Raw genomic sequence first — 16,827 nt, forward strand, 5'->3', positions numbered from 1 at the left:
GGGGTTTATTTTTGTCTTATTTGCTTACGTGTCTATTTTTCTTTTGCCAATACTACCCCCACTCTATTCTTAGGTCTTCACAGACATCTCCCTATAAGTGTTACACTTGCTATAAAGCCACAGTCTCCTTTGGGAGGCATTTGATCATTCTTTTTATCTAGATCACTTAAAATCTTCAAAGACCAGCTGTACCTGGGTATTAATGCTCTTTCAGAACCATATGTTTCCCTTCTGCACAAAACCCATGTAAGGGGGACACTTACATAAAAATCTTGCTGCAAATTATCACTACTTGCTCCTTCTGTAGGGGATAAAGGATAAGGGACAAGCAGGAACACATGGTTTTAATCAACGCATGGAGGACATAAGAAAGCCTATAGGACATTTAAACATAGCTAGAGTTTTTCTCTCCCTTCCTCAAACCCTCCCCCAAAGTAATGGTAAACACTGCCTGCAAATAACCCCTGTCTATTCAGCTAAGTAGAAATCTAGGCAGTACTTTTGGAACCAGGCACAGCTGGTTTTTGCTCAATGTGTTTCTCAGTTACAGAATTCAGAATGTTATATACTGTGCTATCTGTTGCTACAGGCAGCATACCGACATATGATGGCTGCCTGATAAAGAAACATTAGATTGCACATTTATCCCACTCTGCAGAATTTTGAAACATTTTACATATGGCTTTGGCCCACTGGCTTCCTGTACTTTACACAAGAAAATATGCCATTGTTATTAGTACAGACACAGCAAAATAAAGGCAATATGCAGCAGGTAGGAACAAGAGGATCATTTAAGTTCATTTTCAAAGTTGTCTGATTTCCTGGGTTTGTTCATCCCTTTAGTATCATTCTCCTATTCTTCATGTGAATTTCCTTAGAACTTCACGAAGTTATTTCTAAAATATAGGTGAGAGGATATGTATTCCTACTACAACAAATGCAAAAAAAGGAACAATCTTTATAAACCACATATAAACTTTGTTCATATAAACAGCTCAATTATATGTGTTGCATTAATTATTCAGAAGATTACATACAACTAGGATGTGCAAATCAAGTGATGGTGCTTCTCTTTTCTTTGGGTTGACAAGAGTAAGTAAAAATAATTATATGTACCACAGTAACTAACAGTGTCTGGTAAATACAGTGAAATTATAGAATGAAGAAAAATACCTGGGGAGGGGTGAGTTTGCTTCTTCCAGTTGTTGGCTGTATGTCAAATGCACAGGACAATTTATGAGTAACTTCAGTGCTGCTGCTGCTGCTGCAAAAAATGGGAGACAGCATTGTCACTTTGTGTAGGTGATACAAGATGAATTTGTTCTTTGTAAAACACTTGCAACAGACTGCAAAGAAAAAATTAGCTTATGATATTGGAGAGGGAAGCATCAAAAAAGAAAGCACATCAAGGCTAGCAAGAAACTCCATGAAAATGTCTCAAGATGTTTCAATACTGGGTCTGCAGAAGAAGTCAAGATGAAATCTGTAGTGCTTTTATATGGGTTGCTTCCTTACTAGTCTCTTTCTATTCAGTGTTGGCCAGAAAACACGTGAAGAACAAGAATGTCTCTTCAAGGTTTCTTGATTGAAAATAGCAGAAAATATTCTTTGGTACCATCTAGTGAAGGCCAATTGAATTCAAAGGACAAGTAGCTGGTTGCTAGACTAAAGCATGCTAATGACATTTGGAGAAACAAACTGAGACAAGAGGTGATAAGATTATGTACTGTAGGTTAGAAGAGGACATAGAGTAATTTTAAAATAATGCTATATAGTGGAGCAGGAATGTTTGTCACTGGTGCTTGTTAGGTGTGTGAGCAGATAAACATTATTTGTACAGTAGTATGACAATGCCTTTGTAAGGGAAAAGCAGTGTCTCTTATTTTGATGTTCTTTGTAAAAGACCTATGGCAAAGAAAATGGAAAATGCAATTTCAGTCTGAAGATTATATGAATCTTCAGATAACATTTGTAGCCAACTCCCCCAGAAATTCATCAATCTTGAGGTCGGATTTGTTCACAATTATAACTCCTTCAGAGATGCTCATACAAGAGATGACAGAAATGCAAATGAGATTCTATGCATTATATTTAATTTTATCTTATCATATTCATTTAGAATCTTAGCTATGACCTTGAATTTGGTTGTATTTGTAATACAGGTCACCAGAGAGAAGCTGAGCTTCTACAGCATCAGATTTGTCATGAGATGTCAGATGTCTGCATCAAGTAGGATGAGAAGTTAACTGAGAAATGACATTGGTGCTACTCTAATCTTAAATCCATCAAAAGAATAAAATTCCTTGCAACCAGAGCAGCATCAGAATACTTATGTAGAACTTCTCTTCTTTGCTACTGGACAACTATTCTGCTGCTATGCTGAATGATTTTTCTTAGTGTGTTTTCCATCCATTAGAAATTTTTCAGATTCAAGTTGTGTAAGAGAGTCTAATGTTTTATTCTGGTGGAATAGCACTATTTTGTCAAAATTTACAGAAGTCAGTAGGAATTACAAAGATAAATACCTTTGATTGGATGACCAGGTAAAAGATGCAATACAATGCTAAGATACGCATGCTTTCAGAAGTTGCAGTAGAAAAGATCATTTGAAAATAATGCAGCTTACTTAGAGATGTGATCATATGAAAATACAGGAAGGCAAGAGCAGAGTCTATTTCTGTTTTGTTCACAGTAAAGATACCACAGTAATAATATTTCATAAATGCCTAAGACAGATGGTATGTTTTTTGCATAATAAGATAACCAGAAACTTATCTATTGAATGGAGTAAATCCAATACCATGTGATCCACCTTAATTTTGGCTTCAGGTTCACAGGAAACCTTTCCTCTGAACAGTTGCAGAGCTTGTGATTTATTGCTGCTGTCACAGTGATGTGCACAGATCACCAGACTGAATGTGTGTTGCAGTGACTACTTGCAAGTGTTGGTATTTTTGCTATGTTCCTACAAACACTATGTCTTCTGTCTTCTAGATCTATGTTTTCTTTTAGTGACAGTGTACTCTGGTACACATTCAAACTGTCAGCACTGCAAAACGCTATCTCCAGCCACTGCGAGGTCACTCACAATAAGTGGAACATCATCACTTTTGGCTACATGAGCAGATAAGAAGCTTGATGTCGTTAATTCCATTTGAATAGTCACTGCTATTTATTTGTTCCATTGTGTGGTCACTGCTTTGTTCATTCTATTTGCTTGTCACTAAGGTCCAGCAAAGATTTGGAGGAGGAACATCACACTAGATTTGTGTGAGAAATCAGCTGATTTTCTTTAGAGAAGTTCTCTGGCTTCTGTAGTGTTTGTATCTTTCACTTGGGAGTGAGACCAATGAAGAGGTGGTTTAGCTGCTTGGGCAGTTGTCTGGAAGATAAGTGCAGTGAGTTTGAGAATGTCCTTGATCATTATCCATTAAGCTATGGTCTTTTTACTATGTTCTGGTTTTCAAATCTCAGTAGTGTTGCAGATGGTTCTGAGGAAGGGTTTGCACTTCTGCAATAAAAGGAACAGATTTGCAGAGATGTTCAGGGTGCCAGGAGAGACGTCTATTTATGGCTCTAATAGTTAATCTTCAAAATTTATCTTTTGTACATTATTAAAAAAAACTCCCAGAAAAAAGTAGGGTTCTTTAACTACATAAACACCATTTTCATTTTTGTTGTATACTCTCTTGGGGCTCCAAAGTCTGGAGAGCCAATGAATAGCTCTCAAGAAACCACAGTACTGAGTAAGAACCAGTCAGTTTCCTAACTGCTTGGGTGCTCTTTACATGCAGATGGTGGGCAAATTGATTACTTGGCAAGAGAGCAAGTGAGATCTCAAACCTGGTAGTGTGTAATGAGAAAAAGAAAAAAAGTAGTAGGTTCTGGTGAGAAGAGTCATTATCCCGTAACTCTTAACATGGTGCATGCTGCCATTGCAGCCATGCAGATCACAGCAGGACACATCTCAGGACAGACACCATCTAGGTCACCTTCAGGAAATCCCTCATGAGAAATACTGTTCCCAACACTCAGCAAAATGCATGGATTAGACCATGCTATCAGACCCTCACATGGTATAAAAGGATCACTTCCATGTGGCCTTATTAATTTATGCCAACTCAGTACAACTGACCCTAACATGGTCTTGCTTTTTCTTTCAAATCTCCAAGCAAACACGTTAAATAATTAGAGGCAAACAAAAGGAAAGAACAGAGAGTATATTAATATATAACTTTGCTTCATATCTTTTACTAATTTGTTTTTGAAACATGTTAGGAAGTAGAAATATTACAGTATCAGAAAATACTGATGTGATGACCAATTTTAAATTGGATAAATGAAATCTTGTACAACAGTCTTGTGCAGGCTTCTGGTTTTTTAATGTCTAAAAACAAGCAAGAGAAATATTATAAAAAACAGGAAAATGTTATATAAACTGCCATAATGGCAAAAGCTGATTTAAGTCTATTAACTTTACTAGACAAAACCTTACTAGTGCATTATTTGTGTTATTCTTTTGCTTAAAACCAAGGGACTGACTCACACCACACCACACCCCACAACTCAAACCCAAAATTTTGTACTCTCTGCTAAGGGACAAATGGCAAATTGCTTAATTACCCCCATTTTCTCTTTTGTTATTCGTGCTTTCCCCAGGAAGGAAGGCCTTATGCAATTTGATAGCATAACATCAGGAATGCCATAAAGGCAGTTTTATTTTTATACTGGGGCAATTAAAAAAAAAATTGGTCTACTCACAGCAAATTTGGAGCCAGATCATCTATGCCAAAAGTATCAATAACTGCAGTGTATAAAAGAAGCTAGAATTGATTGTGTCTTCTCTGAAGCAGAGAACAGAAAATTGCTTATTTGATATAAAAATTTGGTTTGTAGCAAGATTGTTGATCTGCACATGAATTTTTATTGTTATAAATGACTAGAATCTAGAAAAGTCTTGACACTGGTTAGTAAAAGATAGATGAATGTACATCCCTTATGTATTCAATGCAGTAAGAAAAATGCTTGATATTCAAAACTACATGTAGCTAGAATTAACAGATCTGTTCTTTCTTTTGTATTTGATATTCTTAAAAGAAACTAAAAAGTGTTTTATAGTCTTCATTTCCATACACCTGAAAAAAATGACATATATTTTTTTCACATTGAAAATATTGGTCCAATTTAATATAATTTTTTTTTAATAAAACAAAGTTGAATTGGGATTCAGAGACATATATTGTCTGAAGTTAGGCTTTCATAAATGGAAACATTTTCAAAACTTGGCTCAAGAGTTCCTTTCAGCTAATTTTTCTCTCTCTAGTGGATTTCTTTTTTTAATATATAACCCCTCTTCACACACATCCTTAACGGGAGAGCTCTATCTTACTAGGATGTTACAAGTGCTACCTCTGCTGTTTCCTCAAAATTAAACACTCAGTGACTAAAAGACCAGATCTTGCAGATTCTTAGCAGCATGAATAGTTTTGTTTTTTCTTGAAAATATTCATGCTGGACTCTTGAAAGCTTTGTAGATGCACACTGTAACCCAGTACTGTATTTTGAATTTCCAGCGGGACAGGGTACCATGGCACTAGGGATGGCATCACCTAATTACTGATGGCAGCAAAAGTGACAGCATAGGAACCAGTCCTTCACCCTGCTGTGTTCAAGCTGATTCTTTCACCAGGTGGAGTCCCACATACAAAAAAAAATTCCCTTCAGCATCAAAGTTTTTGCTATTACATTTAACTATAGTTTTAAGTTAGCTTTTCATTTCTTAATTTCCATCTTTTAGGCTTCATTTGTGTACCTTAAGTTTTATGATCTATGAGAACGTTACAAGAGACAGGTATATAATAACAGTATAATCATTTGGGAAACAGATCTGAAATCTGAACCAAATTTTCATGTATGTTTCCCTGGAATTACAGGAACATTTGAGGTGTATTAATACCGATAAATATTGAGCACTTAGGTCCTTCATCTATGTTGTAAAAATCTTGTTTAGCACTATTTTATCATTTTTACTCCTTGTTTTCATTGTATCTTTTATTTGGACAGGACAATGAAAAGAGCAGCTTGTAGTCCAGTTTTCAAAATTGTTTGTAGTTAGTTCCACTTCTTTCTGGCCCAGAAAAGAGTAATACTTGAACAGTAATAACATTTCTGGGTTGAATTGTTTTATTAAAGTTGTGTCAAGAAAAAAAATATTATTAAAATCCGACTTAGCATGTTTTTTAAAAATTTTGAATAATTACCATAAACAATATCCCTGTAATGAGCTCCAGTGACATTTTTTGTGTTCTTTTCATAGTAGATTACTGTATACTTGCCTCTAATTATAGCAAATCCTATTACATTAATTTTCATTGTACTGCTAATCTGATTAAAATAGCATAATATTAACAGTCATACACATGATAATGAGAACAGCTTTATACACTCTAAGCTTTATACACTCTAATGACAACAACTTTCTTCTTGAAAGTGAAAAATGATTTTCATATTTGTAGTAAGTGCAAATATACAACTAGAGATATAAAACAGTCTTCAACTCACATTATAAACAATTTCAATACATTCAGGAAACATCCAGCTAACCTTCAGACTTGTATCTTATGAATGCGGAAACATTCTTATCAGCATTTATTAAAGATGCTAAAGAAGGCTCTGAATTTATAAATTTCATATTTATAATATTGTAAATAAATGATAATTAGATATTTTTATGTATAACATAAAAATAATTTATAAAGTTAGGCATGTTTATAAATTTTGGCAAGAGAAACTCCTTAAATTTTAGTAATACTCTCTGTCATTTTGATCTACTTATCCTGATGTGTACAGGTACCGTGCACAAAACTCACCATTGAACTGAAAACAAAAGGGGCAAAGTAAGCAAGCAGTCTTTCCAGACAACTGAGTGCAGTCGTATGAATTGGTCCTCGTTCCAGATTTTTCACAGTGGTTCTATAGTACATCTACCACAGCAGTTCAGATAGCCATATTTTTTTCCCAGCCTGCAATATTCTGAAATTTTGTTTTTCAGAATTTTACACCCTTCCTCTAGGGAAGAGTAATTATCCCCTGCTTTTCACAATCTTCCATTTTTTTTTAACTGTTGTGTGCTTGGAGGGTTCCCCATCGGGCATAGCATCTAAAAATGAAAGCTATTAACAACTCTACATCCCAAAATCATAGCAAGGCCTGATCGCACCTCACCTCAGAGTTACAGAGGCTCACAGCTCTACCAATATGCAGTTAGCAAGATTAATTAATTAGATCTTTGTGTACTTAGACTGTGATGTGTTGCAGATGGCTGTCTATTCCTTAGAATCTTTTCTGGGAAGCGATGTTACTTACGCTTCTCTTTCTTCTGCATCTCACATTGAAATGTATGCTTGGTGATTTCTTCCCTCCAGTAGTTTTCTACATGAATAAGCTGTATCAGAGAGCACTAATGGAATTCATGCATATGCTTATTTTTTTCTACATTAAGCTTATTTTATCCTGTGAGAGGGTCATGCTTGTCAGGCATAATGTGATATTTGGATAATTTTGACTCAGGGTGGTTTTCTTTTTTTAAGAGTAAAATCTTAGCATTACAAGCTTGCAAGGAATGGGTATATCTAAAATCACTGGACAGCAGCTGTACAAGTCCACTTTAGTCTAGCCTGAATTCCTCACTTTAATAGTATTCTTATTTTTGCAGTAATTTAAAATTTGGTTTTAATAGTATAAAGCAATTCCACATCAGACCTGGTAGAGCAGCACTAACACTATTGGTATAGAAAACCACTTCTAAATGCCCTGACTGTAGTGTAACAGCGATACTCGCTCACAAGTTTCTTGTAAATACTTCAATTGCTTAATCTAGAAAACCCTTTTTTCTTGATAATCCACAGTAATTTTTTATTCTGCGGATAAATTCTCTTAAGATATTTTCTTCTTCTGAGAAAACAAGGTGAACATTCTTTCCTTCCAAAGCAAAATTATTTACCGCTTTTTATTTTGGCAGCTCAAATAAATGATCAGGATGAACAGTTTCAGAAAATGCAAACTAGTTTTAAATGACTGTGTCAGTTCATTACTGTACCCACTTAGACCCACAGTTCTCTGCCACCAGCCAAGCCAGCCTCTCATGAGGACACTTCAAAGAAATGTGAAAACTTCCCTTTGTGTACACGGTCAATTCCACAGTAAAGTGTGATAGGAAAATTCCTTCAGGTGTTTTTGTTTCTTTTTTATGATGATACTGTATTTATCTCTCTATATATATTTACATAATCTTCACTTAACATGTATTTTATGAAAAAAAGCTGTAATAGGCCAGGTAAAACCCTTTGCATTGTTTTCAATAAATACATTAATGTGAGTACAAAGAAGCCGTAGTAGATCAGAAAAAGTCACAGAATTATGTATTTTAAATGCAGTTAGGAAACACACAAACACACACACTTCTTGCTTACTTCTGAGGAGGGAGAAAATAACCCCCAGAGTCATTGCATCTGACAAACTTGCAGATTTTGAATTGCTTTGCCCTTCATAGATATGATTCGTCTCTTTTTTTCTGGAAAGGAAATGAAAGATATAAAAAGTTTACACGTGACAGATTGAAAATGGCAAGGAAGTCCGTTACAATAGCTTTAATGGAAATCTTTATTAATATTATTATTATAATTGACTAACTATACAAGTTCACATTACTAAAAACTCCTGCAGAAAAAAACCTTCCTTAGTAAGTAGGCACATTTTGATTAAATTACAGATGGAGATCAGTCAACTAATGTTGTGTTTTAATGTCACTACTGTATTCTATCAGTCTGGAACTCTGCCACTTTTCCAACTGAACTGTGTAATAAAAAGTTCCCAAATCATATTAAATACCACAGAAGCATAGAACATGACATTTATCAAGATTTTTTTATCAATCATTGGAGTAAAAGTCAGCAAGGGGAACAGATTCATCCTAGAAGTAAACAAAATGTTAATTGTTCAGCATACATGGTAGCACAGTATTGAGAACTATATGGAACAGATGATGTAATGAAAAGCGTCTGTTTTATGCACAGTACAGCTAAAATTAAGACTATCCCAAGATGCAAATAAAAGGCATTATTTAATATTCCATAAAACCAGCAACAAGTTTATTTAATGTTAGATTTTGTTCTAATAAATTTTGCAAACCTAAAAATCAATGCAATTGAATGCTAGAAATGTGCCACTAAGGTCTAATCTGCCCTCAAAAGTTGCCGATGCAACCATTACATTACTAACAAAGATGCCAGTTATTCTGGTAGGATTTTTTTTTTTTTGCCAAACAGTAGCTTATACAGGTTTGTTGAACAAAGTAAGCCACATCAGCAAATAAAAAGTATTTTTGCTTGTTCACTAGCATAGCAACCAGTTAGAAGCATAGTTTCTTTTTCCTTACATTATTCCAGAAAAACTACATTATCTGAAGTAATTTAAGCATACCTAAGACTTAAAAAGTGCATTTCTATAGTGTCTCCAAAGAGTCTTTTGAGTCAGACCTAAATTTCCACTCATCCTATGAGCACAGTCAAAACTGACACAAGTGAAAGTTTGAAAAGGATGGCACCTAGTGACAACTGGCACTACAGGGTTGTGTGATAAGGCTGATGATAATGGAAAGCAAGGTAAGGTTCTGCAATCCCAGTGACAGGCTTACTGAAATCAAATCTAAAGTCTGCAGAGGTAGATCATGCTGCCAAATCTTGCTTTGCACTCCCTGAAATTTCATATATATACTATCAACATTAAGATGGAAAAAACGAGAGGCACAACTTAGGATGAAAATAGCTTTACACCACAATTGCACTTCCTCAGTCTTAGCAGCTGATGGGAGCTCCCGATGTACAACTGCCTCAGTGGCACCCTCTAAGCTGCAGTGAGTCAGTCTCCTGCTGCTGACAACAGCCTAAAATCACCATGGTGTGGGCCAAGATGATCACACACACTGGCATTAAACTCTACCTTCTCGGGCTCCTTCCATGGATGTTCCGGATACACCACTGTTCCAGTGTAAACATATGATCGTGGGTGGAGCTGTGCCAAGAGCACATCCACTCAGTGTAGCAGGCATACACAACATTGCAACTTGTAACTGTGAAAGAGCAGTCAGTTCTCTGAGCCAAGAAGTGCATCGGAAGGTCATTCTGGAGACAGGTTTCGGAAGAGGCCAGGGCATCACAGACTGTAAGAAATAGATTATAGCTTGTTCTGAGGTAAAGCCTGCAGCTGAGTTACCTGAGCAAATAAAATTAAGAAATTAGTATGGTTCTGTTTGGTTTTGTACTTAAAAAAGCCCTATGAAACAGCTATATTAACCTAACAGAAATTAAATTGTTTTTAAAACACACACTAGGTTCAAAAAATGTTCCAGCTTTCTGCAGTGAAGGACAGTGTATTTAGACAGACCTGGTTTGCATGGAGAACAGCAAATAGCATCAGAGAGCCTCTCTTGCAGGGATATCTACCTTAGAAATTTTGGTCTTAGCTCAGCAAACAGGTCCATGCAAGGCTTGGAGCTAACAGCGGGATGTCCGGAGGCTTCCCCTAATCTGGAAGTTGCTGATTGACTCCTGTTAAAAATAGGCTGGTTGTCTGAAAGGCAAGAAAGACAGGATCTTTTTACTCTTTCATCATATATGTAAAACATTGGTGCTTAAATTAAGATGTTCTGAAAGGCAATATATAATGGAGCCACACTAAGAAGGAACAGGCACAAGAGAAACAGAAATAATGCCAATTAAAACTAGAGGATAAAGTGTCTTCATTAATAACTGGTTTTTATACCTGTAATGCACATCAAGAAGTACAGAAGATGGTGCATAAAATGGGCATAAGTTAATTTGTTCATACCAGATGCATAGAATTTAATAGTTGAAAACTATAGAGCTAAATTTGGAGTTACTGTCATTATTTAGCAAATTTGAATAGATTTAGGAATCCCTATTGAATTAGGAACAGGAATCACGTTACAGACTTTTAAAGAAGTTTTGAATATACACCCACGCTCCATTGTAAGTCTTTATGCAAGGTACTGTTACCACATGTCTTAACTCTTTTGTATATCAATACTTAAAATAAATTTATGTCCCAAACTTGCAATGTAAAAGTGAAAAACAGTGTTTTGGGATTCTCTAATACACAGTCCTTTTACAAAGTAAAAACCTCCAACAGCTTACCTGCTTCTTCCAGGTTTATAAGCTTTCAAATAAACTTTGCTTCTTCATATCCTTAGCTTGTCTGATCTACAAAATTTCTACCACTACAACCAGATTAGGACTAGATTTTTTTTTTCAAGAATTTCTACATGAGGTATGTTTTTCTAGCTGACAGGTGTAACATTCATATACTTAATAACAACAAATAACATTCAATATTTATACTAATACAGTCTCATAATTATTTTAGTCAGTACCTCCTACCATTTTAAGGTGCATATTATTTTCTTAATGGTATTGCACAAATGTAAATGACTCTTCCAATTACAATGTCTCTAGCATTCTGTTAATGTCAAGAACAAAATCCAGCCCACACTTGCTCTTATAACATGTGTGGGCAACAAGAGTTTTTTCAGCCAGCTAATGATGACTAGATACACAGGAGAAAGCAATGTGCTTGTTTTACAGTTCTTGGTTTTAAGGCAAAGTAAGATCTCTACAGGTTTTCAAACTAATTTGATACACTGTGTATATAAGATATATACTTCCCAGTTAGTATGCTAAGAGCATTGTTTAACAATTAATGCCACCTCCTTAATCTTCCTAATCATTTCAAGTTAGCCATCCCTCATTGCTTGTAATGCCTGAGCTCTTCAAAGTCAAAGAGCCCATTAACAGTATCTTCAGAGCTGGAGATGTACATGCTTATACTGGACATCAAGCTGCCATTTGAATTTTTTAAAGCATTTGTGACACAGAATTTCAGGACATTTATGAACATCAGATTTCTTGGCTGAAAATGCAAAGCCATTGAACTCATTGGCTACAGTAATGCAACTATTGTGTTTCTAATTAAAATCTGTTGTGCTTGCTAAGTATTGCATTTATCTTCTCTGCTTCCTGTGTAGTGAAAAGGCCTAGGCAGAATGCAGCTCACTGGAGCCTTGAGGTATATATTACACATTCACACACACACAAAAAAAAAAATCACTGAAACGCTCATCTCTGAGCCAAAAAGTGACAATACTATTCACATTATTTCTTCCTAGCTTACAGGTGCCACTTTAGGCTCTCAACTCAGGGTAAGGATTACAACTCATACTATTCACATTACAGCAACTTAATGAAAAGTTGTCCCTTCAGCATGGATTTGTTCTTATCTGCACTCCGCAAAATATCTATCTACATGCTTAAACAGGGTTTCCCAGGCCAAAGTATTTCCCACCACCATTGATCAATGTGTCCAGCTAAGTGCTACCCCCCATTTCAAGGATGTTTGCACTAAGGGTCTCCAATCATACTCTACAAGATGTTAGAACTTACTCCAAATGGACTTCTCAGACACCACAGTCTTCTGTTGCTGTTAGTGCTGAGCTTGAGGAGGAAGGCAGAGAACAGATTAAAGCCGTAATAACTGTGTCACACCTCAGGCCATGACACAGTTACATGTTCAGCTATTTGTGCTTAAGCACCCAGAAGGTGGGCACCCCTCTAAAACAAATTTAATACTTTCGCTTTATCATCAGATGAGTCTCAAACATGCTTCAGTTGCTTTCCTCACATGGGAATAAAAAAAATAAAAAAGGGGTTGCCTTCCGGTTCCCTGTGGCCTCACCAGGGTTTTTAGATGCGGTTCCCCGTACAGGTGCTGGGGGTGCCTCCTATGGTCCCGCGGCGGGAGCTGCCTTCCAGCCGCCCTTCCTGAGGGAGACTTGGCGGGATGCGCTGTCCAAACCTTCGCCTGAGCACTGCTGTCGCCCCCATCCTTAACTCACCCGTACCTATCCTCGCCTCGCTTCACCCCACCCTCCTGCTGACCTTCCCCCTCACGGGGCCGCCCCGGCAGACAGTGAGGCGTTTGCCCCAGGGCTCGGTTATTGCTACCTTACAACCGACACCGTTAGCCAGGGAGGCGATTAAAATAACATGGGGCTTCTCTAGGCGCTAATGGGATTAGAGGCGAGGCCGGCGAGGCGCGGGCAGCGCTGCGGCCATGGCGCGCCCCTGATGGCGGGAGGGCAGCGCGGCGGCTGCGCCTCATGGGTGGGGGCGGGATACCCCAGGTAATCGGGGAGGGCAGCGGGGCGGGAGCGCCCCGGCGGCGGCAGGGATGGTGGGGAAGGCCTGCTCGCCCCGGGGGCGAGGGGGTACGGTGGCTGCCGCCCAGAGATAGCCCAGGTGAGGAGAAGGCGAGGCGGGGGGCCTAGTCGGGGGCGGGCAGTGCGGGGTGGTGGGAGCGCGGTGGGGGAGAGGGAGGCGCGGCAGTGGGTCGGGGGAAAAAGCGCGAGGGGCTGCGAGGAAGGGAGTGCGACAGCGGGAGGAGGAGAGGAGCGCGGGCCCGGGGGAGGGCAGAGCGCGGCGGGAGGCGGAGGAGAGCGTCAGCTGGAGCGGGGATAGCGGGAGCGCGGCGGGAGGCGGAGGAGGAGAGCGTCAGCTGGGGGCAGAGATAGAGGGAGTGCGGCAGGAGGAGGAGAGCGTGAGCCGGGGGGGCAGAGAGAGAGGGAGCGCGGCAGGAGGAGGAGGAGGGGAAGAAGCGCGACGCAGGGACGGCAGATGCCTGGAAATAAAAATTTGATGATTGCATGCAGCGGCTGGAGAGACTCTGTCGGTGGCGGCGGCGGGGACGAGGCAGGGACAGGGGGGGCGACGGCAAAATGAAGTATCAGAAATACCTGACTGTCTTGCAGATGGCCATAGGGGTGACCGCCTCCAACAGGGGCAGTCTGATGCCCTTAAAGAGGAAGCTGTGGTGAGTAGGCACAAACGGGGCCGCGAGCACTGCGGGCCGGGCCGAGCGCGGGCCGCGGCGGGACGGGCGGGCGCGGCGGCGGGGGGTCCCCGCGGACATGAGGGGCGCCGTGCCCAGACCCGGCCTGCGGCTCCCGGCGGGCATCGCCGGGGCACAGAGTTCCCGGCGGATTCGCCGCCAGCTGTGTGGAAACGCCGGGAGGCGTTGTTGGTGCCGGCGGAGCTGTCCGCGCCCGGCCCGGCGGAGGACGCGGCTGGAGCAGGCTCCGCTCCCGCGGGGACGGCGCTGCCGGACCCGGCACAGCGGCAATGGCAGCGAGGGCTGAGGGCGCGGGAGCGGCTCCGGCGGGGACACCGCTTGCGTGACAGCCCGAGTGTTGCCGCCGATGTAGCGCAGTGTGCTCCCGCCCCGGGCTGTGCAGAGCCGGGTCCGAATTCCCTGCCCCTGCTTGCTGCTGACAGGTGTACTGAGAAAATGCGAACAGGGAGACGCAGGTCTAATAGATTAGTGAGCGCCAGAGGTAGTGCTGTTCAAATATGGTCATTTTCCCCCAAACCCTGCATTTCCCCTTACTGATTCCTACTCCTTTTGTGCTTGCTGATTGTGTGCTGAACTGATTTTTCTGGATGAATCAACAACATGTTATGAAAAATGTATTAAAGTATAGTGGTGTAATGTGGGTGAGTAGGGCACCGACAGGCATATGGCACTGCAATACCCAGTCACTCGTGGGCGGGCAAGAGCCCACTGTTCGCTCGATGGGAGCAGTGGGACGTGTGTCATCATCAGGACAAATATGGAGGAAATACGAACTTCTCAGATATTCTGAGAGGCAGATATCAGTCACAAATTTGTACACTGAGAGTTTCTTATCTGTAAAAAACTAAGAGTGGTATTTAGGTGGTAGTGGTCATACGGTTTTCTTTCACTGTACTTACCTGGTCCTAGGGAAGCAAACTGAAGTGTTACAGAAGGCATGATAGATCATTTTATTTAAACATAGATGTAAAAATGTTTTCATGTCAGCAGTTGTAATAAAAATGGCCCTTACATGAATTGTAGACTGTGGGGTTTTTTATACTTTGCTTTTCCCCACAGTTTCAGCTAGTATAGACAGTGTCAAGAAAATGTATCACTTGAAGAAACATAATGTGGAACTAGTAAGCTTTCTGTCATTAATTCCAGATCTTGCTATTCCTTGCAGATACAACACAGTTTGATGAATCTGTTCATCCTGATTGTAATGAAAAAATCAAATTAAGTTTTAGACAAAAATATTTTGTCATGCAGATAAGTTTTATTACATTTAATCAGAGGTTTTTACAGTGTATTCGGTGGTTTGATTCTGATTATGTAAGTTACATAAAGTGTACCATACCTATTTTATTCTCCCCAACTGCCACTCCTGTCTCTGTGCAGCAGTGGATGCAGTTGTGTGTTACATCTTTTGGGAAGTTTAATTATTGGAAATGTAAGGATGACAGTTATTCTATTTAATATTTCCTATGTCTTCTTGGAAGTGTTTTATTTGCTGGCATGTTGAGGGGAAGCTATATATATTTGTGTGCTTTAAAAGTACATCTGAAAGGACCTGATTCAACTCCTACTTTGTCATCAGTTGAAGTTAGATCAGCTCTATATTGTTCTGTTTCATGGTGAGATTCTGTGCTTTTTGAGGTACAGCAAAATATTATAGTGGCTCCACACTAATATATACCACAAGCATTGCATTTCATAACATTTCTAGCTTGACACCATGTTGCTGCAATGCAATGCTGTGTGAAGATTTAGTTGGCTAAAAGTGTTAAAGAAAAATAAGGCAAACTTTTTTTTTAAATTTTAGGGAGATGTGCGAATTACTTGAGCATTTGAAAGTATGTCTCCAGGATATTCTTATTACTAGGTGACATGATACGTAGTCACATTTTCTTTGAGAACTTTAATAGCATTAGGCATTATCCATATGGATAGATTTTATGCTTATTGACGAAATACTATTTTCTGATGCATTTAGAGAAGTGCTTAAAGATACTTTGTCATTTTAATTTTTTCTTATTAGTGCACAGTCTGTATCAAATAATGCATTAAGCAAATCTGAACATTAGAGAGAAAATATGTTGCTGTTACTCAAATCAATGCAATATTTGTGTATATTTGCAATATATAAACTAAAAGCATATTCCAGTACTGTTTCACTGGAAATCTCAAAAATACCTAAAGAAAACATATAAATCAAGTCTGTCTATAGTCAGAGGATGCTTTTTAATCTATTTTTATTTGCTTTTAAAAAAAACTTTAAAATTTCTGTTTAACCAATGAGGTTCGTAAGCTCTTTGATGTGTGAATCCGTATTGTAAGTGGTAGCGAAGACATAATTTAATAAAAAGGGGTTAAAATACTCATCCTTTTGTTGGTGGAGATAATCCACCTGAATCCTACTGAAAGAAAATGAAAAAGGTAACAGCAATGTTTTATTTCTTTATAGAGCATCTGTCACTCCAATTTTCTCCTGCTTTCCCCCCCACCAAAATCTAAGTCCTATTCTGTGATGCATGGAAGCAGAGCTACAAATGAAAACACCGATGTCTCACAATGGGCTAAGAATAAATAATTATGAAGTGGCTAAGAAACCAGGCAACTGAACAAAGATAAGGAGGCTATGCCACAGGCTTTCAGCGGGAGGTGGAGGAGACAAAAACTTGCTTCGTGTGGAGCTTATAATTTTATGATGAGGTTTACTTGGGGCAGTAGTTTTGGACTCAGTGCTGGAGGAAGCTGCTGGAGTCCTGATCTGCTGATTCAGACCCTTTCCTCTGTGTATGCAGTGTTGTAATCTAATATGTAGGAGCCTAAACGAGATGAGTAGGATGTTTTTAATCCTCTTGT

The 16,827-nt window shown here is 39.2% G+C and overlaps 2 long non-coding RNA genes across 5 annotated transcripts in view; one reads left to right on the forward strand and one right to left on the reverse strand.

Moving 5' to 3' along the window:
• Positions 1–1,201: 1,201 nt before the first annotated feature.
• On the reverse strand, positions 1,202–13,201 carry LOC138116563 (uncharacterized). Of its 4 annotated transcripts, none has more exons than XR_011154207.1 (5): positions 12,808–13,201; positions 10,503–10,629; positions 10,000–10,272; positions 8,472–8,572; positions 1,202–1,264 (listed from the first exon to the last, which is right to left on the reverse strand). It is a non-coding gene; the product is annotated as an uncharacterized lncRNA (long non-coding RNA). The 4 variants fall into 4 exon arrangements; XR_011154206.1 differs by lacking the exon at positions 1,202–1,264 and adding an exon at positions 12,516–12,566 and having other exon boundaries at positions 5,293–8,572; XR_011154205.1 differs by lacking the exon at positions 1,202–1,264 and having other exon boundaries at positions 5,293–8,572; positions 10,000–10,219.
• A 661-nt stretch (positions 13,202–13,862) lies between these two features.
• LOC138116564 (uncharacterized) overlaps positions 13,863–16,827 on the forward strand; it is a 54,264-nt gene continuing 51,299 nt past the window's right edge. Inside the window, exon 1 of the long non-coding RNA XR_011154208.1 lies at positions 13,863–13,941. This is a non-coding gene — a long non-coding RNA (uncharacterized lncRNA). The remainder of the gene's footprint in view (positions 13,942–16,827) is intronic.

This window comes from Aphelocoma coerulescens, chromosome 10 (assembly GCF_041296385.1).
Source record: "Aphelocoma coerulescens isolate FSJ_1873_10779 chromosome 10, UR_Acoe_1.0, whole genome shotgun sequence".
Lineage (NCBI taxonomy): Eukaryota > Metazoa > Chordata > Aves > Passeriformes > Corvidae > Aphelocoma > Aphelocoma coerulescens.